Source organism: Anoplophora glabripennis, unplaced genomic scaffold, assembly GCF_000390285.2.
Source record: "Anoplophora glabripennis isolate ALB-LARVAE unplaced genomic scaffold, Agla_2.0 scaffold34, whole genome shotgun sequence".
Lineage (NCBI taxonomy): Eukaryota > Metazoa > Arthropoda > Insecta > Coleoptera > Cerambycidae > Anoplophora > Anoplophora glabripennis.
Genome location: NW_019426074.1, coordinates 874,988 through 891,925, shown reverse-complemented (window position 1 = coordinate 891,925; position 16,938 = coordinate 874,988). Strand labels below are relative to the sequence as shown.

General features: G+C 33.1%; 1 protein-coding gene across 7 annotated transcripts in view; it reads right to left on the bottom strand.

The window, feature by feature from the left end:
• Nucleotides 1-16,938, bottom strand: part of LOC108913671 (eye-specific diacylglycerol kinase) — a 674,863-nt gene that overhangs the window by 223,422 nt on the left and 434,503 nt on the right. Inside the window, exon 1 of one of the 7 annotated variants that reach the window (XM_018719273.1) lies at nt 2,667-2,928. The exons of 3 other annotated variants lie outside the window; for them this stretch is intronic. The gene's annotated coding sequence lies outside the window, so the exon portion shown is untranslated. Of the gene's footprint in view, nt 1-2,529; nt 2,611-2,666; nt 2,929-16,938 lie in introns of those variants that run through there. 3 more of the 7 variants (XM_018719287.1, XM_018719295.1, XM_018719280.1) reach the window with 3 other exon arrangements.

The window sequence follows — 16,938 nt, the reverse complement described above, 5'->3', positions numbered from 1 at the left end:
CTAAAAAAAAATAAACATTTTTTACATGATTTATGAAATATTAATTAAACTTTCATTTTTGTGGGATGATAGGGCTCGTGCCAAATACTCACTCAACAAAAGTAACGTAGTAAAGAGCAGTACTTCACGACGAGTGGTGTGGAAATTTACTTTTACTTTAAATATAAGATTTAACAACACAGCTCAGTTCGCAATTGTGCATGCGTTGTAACTAAAGAGAGCCGTAGTTTGAGGTTACACTAGTTTGTCCAGCAGCGGGGTATGAAAATCTATAAAAAAGATTAAAAATCAAACAAATTTGAAAAAACAAACTATTGACGTGTTTTTAGAGGTCAAAAATGCCCTTCTATAAATATGACCCCCACTCAAAGTTATATAATGTATAATAAATATAACTTACAGGAACAACAGACGTTCCTTCAAGTTTCTTAATGCATCAATTTACTACAAAATCACATATCTCCAACATGAATTTTGATTTTCGTATCTACAATTTTTCCTTCGGTGTTATTCTTTTTTAAATCAACTTCAATTGATCCTGCATGAAATGACAAAAGCAAATTGAACCTTTTTTCTGAAAACTCTTTCAAATTTTTTTCTAGCAAACTCGTTACAATCTTGTGTTTTATTTTCCAATATTTTATTTTCCTAGCTTTGTGATACGCTTAGTCGTCTGTCCACAAGCTTGTGCATATTCTTTAAAAAAAAAGCTTTTCTGCTCTGTCTCTATAACACTGTAAACACATTTTGGGATACATCACCACTTAGGAATCTAAGAAACAGTTATAACGTTATACTACTGAAAAAGATTCACGTCTCTGTTGGAGAAAAATACGCTGATCATCTTTTCGGGTGTCAGCGACCCTATACTGTTAACTTTCAAGAAAAAAGTGATAGTGTGGTATAATACTCTGAAATTTTAGTTGTTGCATCCATCGTATTGTTTGAACATCATGACACTCTCATTTGCTTCGGCTTTCCAAAGAACATTTCCAGAGTTAGAAGGTTACTATTAGTTGGGCAACAGAGGAGGTGCAATGTTGGTAAAACACTTCACTAAAAAGCTTCAGAACAGCTACAAGCTTAGGAACAGGCAGACAAATTGTGTTATGAATCAGAGCTATATAAAAAAATAGAAATAATTTTCGTATCCACACTTGGAACAATTCTTATAATTTAATGACTTCACTCTTCACTCAAATATTGCGCTTATACCAACTTCATTTTAAAAATAAGACAAAATTGCGATAAGCTATTTTGTCTATGGTAGATTCAAGACACAACAAAAGTTTGGACATTAGCTTTATAACACAGAAAATATTATTCTTTTATTTTTTCAATAACATTTGACAATTGATTAAAATTTTAAAAGAAAAACGAAACTCTCATAAAACGTGTTAGTTTTGTTGAATATCGAAGTGCAAAAAGGGGCAACTGAGAGGGGTGAATAAAAAAAGTTAAATCGAAGTTTCGACTGCAGACAAGAAAACGACAAGAAAACGTCCAACAAAGTGCTAAGATTGAATCAATTGAGATTGGTCCCACAACAACTTTTGTCAATGTTTGAAACAAGTTTTGAATTTGATGCAACTGTTACCAGTTAACTTTTAAACATGCACTACGATATGTTACAATATTAAATTGTATCCAGTTGCATAGCTCATTGACTTTTTTCGTATATCAACAAGTACGAATGCAGATAGACATGTGACATATAAAACAATCGCAGAACAAAGTTTGACGAAATGCTTATAACTAATAAATATATAATTAAAAAAGACGATAACGCATTGAAGCAGAAGAACAGATCGTGTAGAACGAATATCTCCCTAGAAAAGCAGGGCATGCTGATCATTTTAGCGGAAAGGTCGATTTGCATACAGAATCGAGATAAAAGCGTTCTATCAGAGTCCAGAAGGTTTTATTATTTTAATTTGAACGATTTATTGAAGGACGACATAAACGATAATAATAAAGGCCGATGACACCTGCCTAAACAAAAGAAATTAATGTAAACATCCACATTTGATTTACTTGAATACATAAAAATAATGTTCATGCATATAATGTTCGATTTCTGTGTATACATAAAATCGTTATCATCATCATTATGTGACTAAGAGCAAAAGTAGACTTTATTTTCTTTGTTGTATGGTATATACTCTATTAAATTATGATTTATGTTTCTATTATAGAACTGTACATCGGGAAATAGTCCAAATGATAAATGTTGAAAGAGAGCGAAACTTAGCCCATTATTTAGCTATTGAATTTGATATATCATTCGCCGAGAGCAATTCTTTAAATAAATCGAAATAAAATAACATTTGTTTCAATAAATTCATCACAAATCATTTATGATTTGTATTACAAATGTAGTATAGTAATTATTTAAAATGCTATTATATTTACAGTTTCCTGTAATCAATAATTATTAACATAACTGAAGCTTTAAAACTACTTGAAAATCATAGAAGCCATGAACTGAAAATGTCATAACTATATTATAATTAATATGTAAACTCATACTTATTCTATTGCTTCAAAATTATTAATGTCAATATTAATTATTCCAAAAGGTTTGCAGAATTCATAAAATACCGCTAACAGGCAGAATTAGCACTTTATTTTTATGTATTTATTATTTCGCGCCATATTACAATTACCTAAAACGCTAGTTTAATTTAATTATTTATTTCAATCACTAAATACCAGGAAATACACTATCCGATTACCAATTTTAATGCACTATTAATTCTTGACTGCACTTTATTTTTAAACGATTTTTATGGTGCACGTTAGTGAACAGTGGCATTTTCACTGACTATTCGATAATAATTTAAACACACGAGGTACACCCACACTATTATCGATTTTCAGAAAGAATAAATTAGGACGGCTCCTGTTACGTAAATACTTCACCGAGTCGACCCGTCTCTACACTGAGAATTCACTTATGAATTGATCATCCTATGTAGCCGGTTGTTTATTCCATTTATTTTGTACTGGACACAGAGTTGGATCGGACGGATTGTTAGGTCGCCTCGTTATCCAGACCTCGCCATTTTTCCGACCGTATTATTAGTAGGTATAGGAAAAGCAAATTAACGCTAATTGAACAGTACACTCCATGTTTGACGTAATTAGGATTATTGTTGAGGATATAATGTTGCGGGTTTCGTGAACGTTGTTCACTTTTTTGAGAGAAATCTTTCAAAACAGATTTAAGGTTGGCGTTTTATAGGCAAGAAATCGCACTTTCAGTAAGACAATGATTGAACAAGAAAACTCAGGTAAACTATAAATAAGTTGAAATACAAGGATTTTTTTAATTTTTCGCTGTGAAAGATTACGGAAAACATGGACACTATGTAAACATCAGAATGTACATTTCCTGTTTTCTCGAGGATTTTAAAAATCCTGAATAATTATGATTAATTTATGTGTTAATAGTTTTCTAAAACCATTTTGTAGGGTGTGATTATGTTTATAGTACCGTACGTGATTTTCTGTATATTCAACAGGCGTTTAAAGTTCAGCAAATGAAATGATAAACATTATTCTGAATATATTGTAAGCTGCAGAGAACTTGTACAACTAGTACAGTGAAGTTTATAACTTGCTTAGATTTTCTAAAACCCTCGCCAAGAGACTGCTATAAATTCAGTGAAAATACGCATAAAAACGCCCCCTTTAGGAACTAACTTAGTTTTTTCTGTAAATCTTGTAGCGATTACAGCTAGATCTTATTGTGTTGACGATTTATTTAATGGATGGCCAAACTGCCTATTAATACTAAAAGTATTTTGTGTAAGATTTACTTTTCATTTATTTAATTTAAACTAACTATTTTCAAACTTATAATGTAAGCTCATAATTTAAAAGAAAATCATAAAAAGTTATGCATTATTCTACTTAGATGATAAACAATCAAGCAATTTAAATTTAAAATACCGGAACTTACAGGATAGTTTAATATTAGATAACAATTTTGTCAGTGCAGTAACAATAATATTAATAATATTTATTTATTGAAACCTTGTGATGTCATGCAACTGACAACACAACCTGCTTCTCGTCCGTCTGCCGTTTAGTCTACAATTCCCATGTGGACGCGGTGGAACCTAATGTAAAGAAATGCGCATGCAGGGAGCCTCGAAGTAAAGTGAATTTCGCTGTGGCTCTAGACTCTTGTTACTTACTATTCATTTCGTAGTGTGGTCCTATCACTATCATTCATATTTTGGATTCTCGATCGCACTAAGTGACGTCATGAATTAGTGCGCCAGCAACCGCCCTTTAAAACCAAACTTTTATAATTGCAACAGTGGTTGCGTTATGTAGATGCGACAAGGAATTTTTTTTATTGGGACGATAAAGCCGAAATATGTTATAGCAAGCAAGGTCAAGGGCAATGCAAAAACGTGGTATTTCAACCAAGGCACAGATATTTCATTGAAACGATGTGTGTTTTTGACAAATTGAAAGAGCTTGTAGAGCGAGAAGAACATAAACAGAATAAAGTACTTTTATTATCAAAAATGAACTCTGGGCCAACATTACAAACTAGAAGATCGCATCATCATGAACATCATACCGAACACAATAAATGATCTGTTTCTTCAGTCAACTACAGCAGTCTCTTGCACTGTAATTGACTTTGTACTATCTATGCTTTATGAAAGGGACATTTTGATCTTCTTGTTCAACGGCTGTTACTGATGCCTATCTTTGTGAAGATTGGACTGGATACTGTAGTCAGTCTAAGTTAGATGGTCCTATTTACTTGTTTATTCTGGTGAAGCTTGGTTGGAAATTCCGTCCTACAAAGGAGGACGGAATTTCCATTTCCATTTCAGCATAACTGGAGCTATGCAAACAACATCCATCATAATAAATGGAGGTAATGCTGTGTCTACCACCTCTGGATATCTATCTAAGAGAAGTGGCCTTGACACCATGCTTCGCCTAAAGAACGTTGGTTTCAAATCGGATGTAGGATGTGGAATAGCCTATGGAATGGGGTCGTCAGGAAGATGCCCCTTCTGCAGGCAGACACTGACAATATTTCTCCACGGTTTGCTTTTAACAGACCCTACACCGTACTCATCAGAACACAGGAGGAGACCACCCGCGAAGATGCAATCAATGTCTTCACAGACGGATCAAAAAGGCATGAAGGCGCAGGATGTGGAATTTATTCAGTGGGTAATGGATAGGCATGCTACCGTGGTACAAACGGAATTAGCAGATATAACCATAGCCGCTAAAGAAATTGCCCGTAGGCACATTCCGGGTAAAACCATCAGAATCTACATAGATAGTAGACAAGCATTACTGATCTTGCGTAATCATAAGATAATGATTAAATCAGCCACCAGACACTGGTGTGGCCTCAGTTTTCAACAGCATATCTAGTACATGTGCTATGCAAATGCACTGCCGTCTCGTTAACAAGAGAATCCGTGTTGGAGAACATTGGCCTTCTATTAGAGAGATCCCCTTGAGTAACGTAACCACCTTTTTCGCTGTAATAGATTGGTTAGCAGTTCAGGTGGATTGATCTCCTAATGAAAGGAAGTACAAGAGGCCCAATGGGGTCTAAGTGCTGTAGCTTTTTAAGCTACGCTCCCTAAAATTCCAGATTCCAGATTCCAGAGGGTCCTGTGTACCTTGGTATAGTCCGATACTATAAAATTATTTCCTCCACAAATTGTTAAATTGCAATTGTTGTATTGTTCTGAAATTTAGTTGATTATTTTTTTATGTTCACATTTGACATTGTACTATTCCGAAGGGACATTTTCATCTTCCTGCTTTGAATCGATGACTGTTGCTGTTGCCCGTCCCTGTGAAGACTGGACTAGAAACTGTGGTACGTCTATTTGTAAGTTGGGTGGTCCTGCTCCAGTGATGCTTAGTTGAAACTTAGTTCAACCTAAGAGGATCCTGTGTACCTTGGGAGAGTTCTGTTTGCTGCTTCAGATAACCCCATGCAATACTAATCGTCGATGGTCTTGTGTGTCATTAGGTGCTCTTGTGTGCTATCTCAGATAATCCTGTCCGTTACCCAACGTAGGTGGTTCTGTGAGCGATTAGATAGTATTGTGTGCTATCTCAGGTAACCTTGTGTGTCACACGTTGGTGGACTTGTGAGCCACTAGGTAGTCCTGTGTGCTACCTAAGGGTGAGGGAAGATACAGAAAGAAGAGAGCAACAGAAAGATCAAGACAGTAGAGAAACAAAAAGGAAGAGATATTTCATTCGATAACTTTGTTTTCTGTTGTACGAGTTGAATCGACTTCCCAGTGGTTTGAATTTGCTCCATCTGATCCTATAGGTTGCAGGGACGCGACAGTGTTAAAATGAGCGAACGTTAAGACCATATAACAATTGTTTAATTTATTAAATACGTTCCTTGTAAATTGGAGGACAGGGGTCCACGGTGGGTGAGAAGTGTTGAAATAGTATTGAATAGGCGTTTTATGGGACAGATTGAGTTTGAGCAGTCAAGTTATTGTTGTTGGTGATTAAAAATTGGATTTGACTTAATTTTCTTTAACGTTAACAATACATATGCAAGTATAAGGTTGTGTACAGATTATTTCTAGACAAAAAAATACATGTATGTTGGCGATTGTAGTGTGTATCGATTAAGTTTCATTTGTTCAATTATATGGTTTTTAAGTTACAAATAATGTTGCTAGCTGCCTGAATTGAATATTAGTGGTCAATGGTGGAGATTAGAACCAAATTAAAGAAAACATATTTTTGTTTGTCGACGTTTCGTTACTCTAAATAAATTAACATGCCCAGGTAATATACATACAGGGTGCGGCATTAGTGCGTCGAAGTACGATATCTCCTTTATTATAGAAGATATCAAAAAAAGTTATTTACAAAAATTGTAGCCAACTTAAGACTGCACATTTTCATATATACAGGGTGTTACAAATTACCAGGGCGAACCAAACATACTATTTTTTAAATGGGACACTCTATATATTATTTCAAATTTAGATTAAGCTCATCTCTCCCATGTTTCCAATAGAGGATATAATTATGTTATACAGGATATTTCAAAAGTTATGGTCAATTGTTTACGAGAATCATTACCATTTCAGCGGACAACAGAACAAAAAAAATCATATTATAACAAGTTGGTTAATATTATAAGAATTTGGTTTTAACAACGGATATTTTATACCTAATGTTTTATAACAATTTTTCACACTGTCATTTGCCCACGGGCAACTTGTTATACCTGATAGCAAATTTTTAAAAACTCTATTTTTGTTAGTAAATGGTAAATATCTATGGTATTTTCAGTTTTTAAAATAAAATACAGGGTGATTCATTTAAAAAAATTGAGAAAATTATGTGCTCGAGTTTTGGCTCGCCCTATATTCAACTGTTGCAATAATAAAGAAATAGCACTTTCTCGTAAAACGGTACCAATATCAAAAAAATATGCCTGCAAAAATTTATTGTTAAGTTGTTCTGTTTAGGGTATACAGGACGCTGAAATGGGAATGATTCTCGTATACAATTGACCATAACTTTTGGAATATCACAACAAAATTAAAAATTGGAAGCATGGGAGAGATAAATTTAATTTAAATTTGAAATAATATATAGGGTGTCCCATTTAAAAAATAGTATGTTAGATAGGTCTTTTTAAAATAGTAGGTGTTTGCCTTATAAACATAGGTCTGGAACGGCCTCGTTTTAGAGACACAGGGTGTTGAAGTTGTTAAAAAATATATATTTTTTGTTTATATCTCCGGAATCCATCGACCGANAGCAAATTTTTAAAAACTCTATTTTTGTTAGTAAATGGTAAATATCTATGGTATTTTCAGTTTTTAAAATAAAATACAGGGTGATTCATTTAAAAAAATTGAGAAAATTATGTGCTCGAGTTTTGGCTCGCCCTATATTCAACTGTTGCAATAATAAAGAAATAGCACTTTCTCGTAAAACGGTACCAATATCAAAAAGATATGCCTGCAAAAATTTATTGTTAAGTTGTTCTGTTTAGGGTATACAGGACGCTGAATCTGAATCTAGGACGCTAGATCTTTTTAAAATAGTAGGTGTTTGCCTTATAAACATAGGTCTGGAACGGCCTCGTTTTAGAGATACAGGGGTGTTGAAGTTGTTAAAAAATATATATTTTTTGTTTATATCTCCGGAATCCATCGACCGATTTCAATAAAATTTAGTACATATAATGTATGATAGTAGGCCTTGTATTCCCTAAAATATGAGCTCTAAAGATTCAACCAGTGGTATACAACTGGACGGGGTAACCCCCTTTTTTATAAAAAAAACCTATGCCATTGTATTTTTTACAAGCTTTTGTAACGAATTTAAATTCTAATGCACAAAATACGTAAAAAAAGTAACTTGAATTTTTTCCCTAAAGTTCACCGTTCTCAAGTTATTCATATCAATACAATCCCCTTGTGGCAGATACTTCTAACCATAATATTAGAAGAATATTTATATTTATGCTTAAAAGTAAGTGCAATTTGTAAGCACATCAACAAAATTCTTTACACTCATCGCTTTAATCTTTCTGGATTAAAACAATATTTAGAAAATCTCGACAAAGGAATGAAAGGCACAGAAATGAAATTTTAAAAGCATTTGACGACGATCTCGGCTAAGTACACGAAGAACGTCTCGGCAACTTGGGGTGAGTAAATCGAAAATTTGAAAAGTTCTACGTAAGGATGACAGAAATAAGTACCATTTACAACCTGTGCAAAATTTACTTCCGGGAGATGCAGAGAGACGCCTGAATTTTTATCAGTGGTTGTTTGAATTCTTACTAGAAATACTATACTTTGGACCGATAAGGCTACGTTCACAAGGCGAGGGGTAGTGCATTTTCACAATCTGGATATTTAGTCACAAGAAAATCCTAATGAAATTCGGAGTCATTTCTAAACTTTCTAGAAAACCATCTATTTGAATTATTAGAGGATGTTTCATTAAATATACGACAAAATAGCTGGATACAAATGGATGGTGCTCCTGCGCATTTTANGTAAATTTTCATCAATTTTCACTATTTTTCGTAAGTTTTTTGAGGTTAGGAAAAAATTGTGAGGTGATGGGCCAATTCTGACCCCAGATTCGTGTTCAGGAGGCCAAATTACTGCGAAAAATATATGTCGCATAAAAAGTATACCCAACTTTTTTTTTGTGTGTGGCTGTGAATCATTCTTTTTGAAAAGAATACCTTATAGATTTGAAAGTTGCAGGGAAGGAAGGTATCTATTAAGGTAAGGTTTTTATAATAACCAATTATTTTCCTCCAATCAGAACGCTCCAAGCGTAAATCTTGCACTGGAAATATCCTGTTAATTTTTTCCGAAATGTGGATGTAGTCCAGTCACTGAAGCATTTTGGCTACCAATTTTTTCGGATGGAATGGATTGACGTGAAATTTGAACTGTAGCTAGGGAATAGCCCAAGAAACAAAAGTTATATAGTGCCGATGTGTGCTTTTACCCTAGGGGTGGATACCACCCTTTCTGGAGGATGGGAATTTTTTTTATTAAAAATAATCTCACGATTCGATAGAGGGATGAATTCTAAGCAAAAAATGTTCTATAAGAATTTTTTGTACAGTCAATACTTTTTGAGTTATTTGCGCCTAAACATGTTCGTTTTTAGCCCAAAAATGCATGTTTTTGAGCCATTTTTCGCGAATATCTCAAAAACTACAAGTTTTATCAAAAAATTATCATAAGCAAAAATGAAGGTAATTCAATAGCAAAGAGATTGTTTTTTTTTATTTTAGTAGATGGTATAGAACCCGAGTTATGACTCCCAGAAGTTGATTGAAGTCAATTTGGAAGATAGCTATAATCGAAACGTTCAACATCCTGTAGCAGAAAAATGAAAGGTTTTTCGAGGAAACCTTATATAACACCTATTAAAGTTCTTGAAAAGACCTTTAAATTGAGTGTTGGTAGAAGTCGTTAGCATGAAAACTAATGAAGTTACAATCAAAATAAAATTATTGTCTTGACTTTTGAGAAAAAAAAATCGGCATTAAAATTAATGACTTATGGAAAAAAAAATTAAACGTAGTCCTTCTGCAATTTACTTTATTTATGTATTAACAGTAGATTCTGGGAATTTGAACGATTTTAGAAGTTTAAATTTAAAAAAAGAATCATTTGCTTTTGAATAAAATTTTTCAATTTTTAAAAAATCGCCTTTTTTCAAAATATTTCAAAAACTAACAAAGTTATAAAAAAAATGATAGAATAAGAAATTGTAGTTTTCTTACTGAATAATTTGCTTTTTTTTAATTTTTGTAGGATAAAATCGTTAGAAGCTCAAAACTAAGCTCCAAGACTGCCTTTCCCGAGTCCTTTTAGCTTACAAATCTAAAAAACGAAGGGCTAAAAAAACAAATGGCTTTATANTCAATTAGTTCCATTAATAGATGTCAGAAATGTGTCAATGTGGGTGGTTCGCATTTTAAACAATTGCTGTAAATACGTAACGTTAATTTTGTTTCTTGTTTAGTTGTTGTTGATTGGTAAATGTATTTTTATTATTATTTTGATTTAAATTGTTCTTATTTGTTAAGATAATGCATCCAGGGAAAACTAAAACACACCAGGAACACTGCCTCACAAATGATGTGGAAAGAATTTTGTTAATGTGCTTACAAATTGCACTTACTTTTATGCACTATGCATAAACATAAATATCGTTGTAATATTATGGTTTGAAGTGTCTGCCACAAGGAGATTGTATTTGTATGAATAACTTGAAAATGGTGAACCTTAGGGAAAAAATTCAAGTCACCTTTTTTACGTATTTAGTGCATTAGAATATAAATCCGTTACAATAACTTGTAAAAAATACAGTGGCGTAGGTTATTTTATAAAAAGGGGGTGACCCCTGTCCAGTTGTACACCATTGGTTGAATTTTTTCTTTTTGCCAACTGACCCCCCTCTTTCGGAGTTACAGCCACCTGGAATTTGCCCTAAGAAGTCTTTATTATATCGCAAAACCATGTTGTACGAGAATCACTAAATTTGGTACGCAGGGGTTTAATGACATGTGGAATCTCACAGTGCTACGCTTTTTGGCGAGAAACCCCCTTAAGACATTTTTTCGTGGGCCTCCTTGTCTTTGGAACCAGAAAAATTTGGTCGCAAATTTAATTTTTAATTATTAGTTAGCTAGAAAGCCATTGAATTTAGAAACTTTTTTGTCTCTTGATATTTGTTTCGTAAAACGCAATGTTTTTGAGGAAAATGGCGAATCACGATATGCATTCGATTACATTTTGAAATTTTTCTCGAAAACATTGCGTTTTACGAAAAAAGTATAAAGTGACAAAAAGTTTCTAAATTTAATGGCTTTCTAGTGGACTGATAATTTTTAAGAAATTAAAATATGCGACCAAATTTTTTCGGCTCCAGACAAGGAGGCCCACGAAAAATTGTCTTAAGGGGGTTCCCCGTCAAAAAACGTTGCACCATCAGATTCCACATGGCATAAAATTCCTGTGCATCAAATTTAGTGATTCTCCTACAACAGGGTTCTGAGATATAAAAAAAATATTCTTAGAGGCGGATTTCAGGGGGCTGTAACTCCGAAAGAGGGGGCCACTTGGCAAAAATAAAAAATACGGGCCCCTAAATTTGTCTTAAGAATCTGTGACCAAATTTTGTTATATAAATTTCGGGACACCCTGTATTAAAGGGTTGTAGAAATAAATTATTATAATTAATTAAATTTTATATTAAACGTCTTAACACTGAGACTCACTTTTAAACGATTTATTCTCCAATTTAATAAGCAGAAAAATAATCATTGTTAGCCTAAAGCACAAACGGCCTGTATTAATTATATTATTTCTGGGTAATATTTCCAATAAAGAGCTGGCTCTGAGCAGCATTTCCGCGGTCAGATTGATCTGAAGGATGCGGCGAACCCGTGAAGGTCTCTTAAATCATTCCCCGGCCGAAATCAATTTCCAGTTACATTTCGTGCCGTACTAAGTTCACAAATTCGCTAGTTCGTATTCACACGAAGTTCTCCTTAAACAGAATCAAATTCTTCGAATGATGGGACTGTTCGAATATTGAACGAAACTTGATATTAAAAGTAATCACGCATCCTAAAGGCAATCAGTCAAATCAAGCATTCTATTTAAGATAATGTTTCAGGAATTTAAAATATAGGTCTCGTGTTTGATATCGATCAGTAAATACTTTTACATTTACTCAGCAACCACAATTATATATTTTTTATGGCTCAACAATTTTCATCTTGGTTGCCACGTCGTGAAACTGGAAATTAAGTTCTCTAGTCGGTATTTATACATGCTTGTGACGTTCCAATTCTTGATTTTATGTATGTCTGGTGAGATTGTTTCCATATTTTTGCATTTCTATTATTTTTTGTAGAATCTTGACAACAATCCCTTTTTCCTTGCTTGAATTTCGATATTATTTAGGAAAATGGCCTCCTTAACTGCTGATTTCTCTTCAAAGTCTAGTGATAATATGCCTCCTTGTTTGCACAAAGTACGAGTATATTTAGCCATATGTATGCTGAGTATATACTGTCATAATTATTTACAAAAAAATTGCAGGAGCTTATTAAAGCTATAAATTGTAGTATAACAACCCCGGGTTCGATTGAAAAAAAAAAACAAATAAACGTAGTTGTGGCCAAAAATATGTGATCGTCATAAGGAATACCTACGTTGTATACATCTATTTTTAATTGACCGGAAGGCGCTGGCTACTAACGGGAAGTATGGTTTAATTTTATAAAACAAAAGCAGAGTAAATACACCTAAATTATTTACGTACAACAGTCTTCGAATTAAACATGTAACAAATAGAAAGAACAACAAAAACATTAACAACCATTTAACATAAAATGAGAGTGCCAGGTTCACCTAGAGCTCCTGTGGGGAAAGAGCATGGCAGAGAAACCCACGATCGTTGCTCTAACTACCCAAATATAAATACAAAACAACCGCTAACAAAAGGCATAAATTAAGATCCTTTGCTAATGATAATTAAGACCTGACTTATTTAATGTGTCACTAAATGTCACCTCACTCGAATTAGACATACACACTTCCAAGTAAAACTGAAGAGGTTTGGTGTTAGTTAGCCGGCAGAGCCGGAAGGTACTGGAGTCCCATACGGGAGGCAATCCAGCTATAGTTGAGATTTCGGAATATCTGTTTTAGCAATTCTTTTTTTGTATTTAATTATTTTTTTTTTCAGATTCGTTCCTCACGGGCGAAAATGTTAGTGAATTCAACAAGGCCCTTATATGCGTCTTGACATAAAGTGAGCACAAGAAATCAAAGAACAACGTAATCATGACAAAACAAGTTAAATGTGAAACAAAGGAGTTGTTATTGCAATATCTGAGCAGTCACGACAATATATACATATTTTAACATGTAATAAATAATGAGCAATCTTTAATAATAATTGTAACAATTTTACATTAGAAAAATATACGCCCCTAAGCATAAGACAATGAAAGTTAAGCTAAGAATTATTATCATGAAACATCTATAACCATCACAATCATAAGATTACATACAACAATTAACAACAAAGTACTTAAAGAATAATTACCTGCTAACTAATACCGGTTAAACACTTTTTAATTTTTCACTATTTTGCCACAATGCCCGCCGATCGTCTTACTTTTCACTCTCCACTGTTCTAACTTCAACTCCCTCTATCTAGGCTTCCTTTCAGAATTCTCCACCTAAGCGATTGTTCTTGTTTTTGTGCTTTCTTCTACCAACTGTCAATATTACGTTTCCATTATTATACAACACCCATGTAACAGGTGACGTCGAAGTTGATACGATTAGTATGGTTTTGCACAAAATCAAATATAACAGTACTAAAATGTTTCTCTCAATATATTTCTTTAATGGATCTGTTCATAGAAGAGTTTTTCGATAAAACCGATAGTTTTCTAGTAAAAAATATAGATGCGTCATCGTCCACTAAAGGGGTAAATGCGAAAATTTGTAAAAATATATAAAGTCATATTGACACTTTTTGTCAATAACCTGGTAATTTAATAATAACATTAAGAATTAATTAAGAATAATTTGCTATTAATTAATGAAAAATGTTTGATAACTTATGACTATGGGACATGTATTAGGTAAAGTTATTTATCTGAAATAAAATTTAATACAAACGAAAAACAAGAAATGCAAAATTAAATTTAAAGAATATTCTCGAAATAATTTCCATTTTGCTGCAAGTATAACCTAATACGTCTGTTGAAGTTATAACGCACTCGCACAAACAGTTCTTGGTTATTGCGAAGGTCATCTGCTGCCTGAAATATTCCTATTCCACCGCGACCAATGTGAGGAATCGGTCGGTTTGGATAACTTTGGTGGTATAATCTTACTGCAGCATTATTACTTTTTTTTCTGCACTCGAAAAACACTTGGAGCATGTCGACATATTCGTCATTGGTATAAATATTATTTGCCATAATTATTCTGGTAATAAATTAATCATTTGGTACTAATTATTGGTTGACAGAAAGTATCAATTTATTAATATTATAAATAACAATTTATTTGTTATGACATCCGCCTACTTTATTTTTATTAATTTTCGCAATTACCCCTTTAGTGAACGATGACGCATCTAAATTTTTACTAGAAAACTATCGGTTTTATCGAAAAAAAGGTAAAAAAGTTGCGCAATAAATTAGTCTTCCCAATAAATATTTTTAAATAAATAATTTGCTTCATACAAAAAATTTCTAATAAAATATTATAAATAACAATTTATTTGTTATGACATCCGCCTACTTTATTTTTATTAATTTTCGCAATTACCCCTTTAGTGAACGATGACTCATCTAAATTTTTACTAGAAAACTCTCGGTTTTATCGAAAAAAAGGTAAAAAAGTTGCGCAATAAATTAGACTTCCCAATAAATATTTTTAAATAAATAATTTGCTTCATACAAAAAATTTCTAATAAAATATTACAATGGGGTTGACTGTTTCACTCCTTTATAAAAATCGCCAATCATCGAACAAATATTGAAAAGTTGTCTCTTTATTAGTAGGATGCTCATACCAAGTTTCGGGTCTCTAGCATTCCTCATGTTAAAGAAAAAAATTAAAATGAAAGAGAATTTCAATCCCCTCCTTTAAGAGGGTATATCGCCTCAGGGGTGCAACTTTCATATAAGGTATTTTTACTTCAGTCCTATTATTTTTGGATCTACATTCACTGGTACTATTTTTGCTACTTCATTTAAGAACACCCTGTATTATTATGAAGGCCTGTATTATTTTGGTTCACTGCTTTGTGTTTTGAAGGCTTCGATTAAATTTACACTTAATATCGTGGTCTTAGTGTGTAATTGTAACACCGCATTGTCTAAATCTTGTTTGAAGCATCGACTAAGCTTCAACTATAAGACGTCTTTACATAGAGCAAAGACTTGTGAGACCTATGCTACCGGCCTCGTTTTAACACTCGATTCTATTTAAAGATATCATAGAGTCGAGGCTTAGGCGACGTTTCGGTCGAGCTTATGTGGTGTGCCATTATAAACATAAACTTGGAGTACATCGTTCTAGAAACCCGTCTTCCTTAAGTTTAAGTATCCTTCTGATTGTTTAATATTTCTGTTATTATATGAATTTCTGCTCGATGCGAGAAGGATATCTACAAATGGAACTTTATGAATTGAAACCAGAGTATATACCATTAATGTAGGTGCAGAAATAATTGTATGTTATTATATCCACGAGGATATAAAATGCATCGTCAACATATCCGAAACTGTGCTTTGATTTTAAACTTGCTGTGGTTAGGACCTTCTTCTTGAAGGCCTCTATGGACGTATTTTATTTATTAAATTATTTTTATTAAATTCTATGGGTAGATTATATTCATCGAGTCTCTTAACTTTCAGAGAATATGTCTCTAAAGAAGAAAAGTAACTTTCTTTTTGTTAACTACTCGTTATTTTATTAAAGTTATTAACTTTAGTTTTAAGATTCTAATAGTTGTGAATTTAAAACATTACAATACATAAAACCACCAGTCGATACGGTCCTGTGCTAGCTACGTCATTGTTTGCTGGACAAAAACTAGTACCGTATGAACTTCAATCGATAAATCGATTGACGTGAGGGCGACGACAAACTGCTTGTATTTAGATGTGACCCGGGAGAAGGTAATTTCCTCTAATTTTGTGCCGTAATAGGAGCTTAACAAAAAACAAATCTAATAGTCTATCCACGACCCTTTAATCTGTTAGAGAAAAGTTTTCTCCTACTTCAAAGATACGTGGACTAAATGCCTCATTAAAGCCGTTTTCAATATATTGTATGAGAGTATTAGAAAAGTTAAGAGCAACTAATCACAGCCACACACAAAAAAAAAGTTGGGTATACTTTTTATACGACATACATGTTTCGTAGTAATTTGGCCTCCTGAACACGAATCTGGGGTCAGAATTGGCCCATCACGTCACAATTTTTTCCTAACCTCAAAAAACTTGTGAAAAATAGTGAAAATTGATGAAAATTTACTGGGAAAATTTGGAAAAAAATTTATTTCCACATCAAATAGTACATTTTTATGTAAAAGACTCTGCTGAATTCAAATCCACTGTCAGAATTGAGCTAGAACGTGTGGTTTTTTTTCTGACCTCAAAAAACCGAGCAGGAATCGCTATTTTCAAATTCTGAGCGGATTTTGACCAGATTTTGTATAAAGGTTTTTTTTGGGTCGCTGATTACGAATATGAATTCACATTGTAAAAATTCAAGATGGCTGATCCAATATGGCGGGTGTACTTTTTTGAAATCCACCGATTTCAGTAAAATTTGGCATCATAAGGATTGCTGGTTGATCTCACCT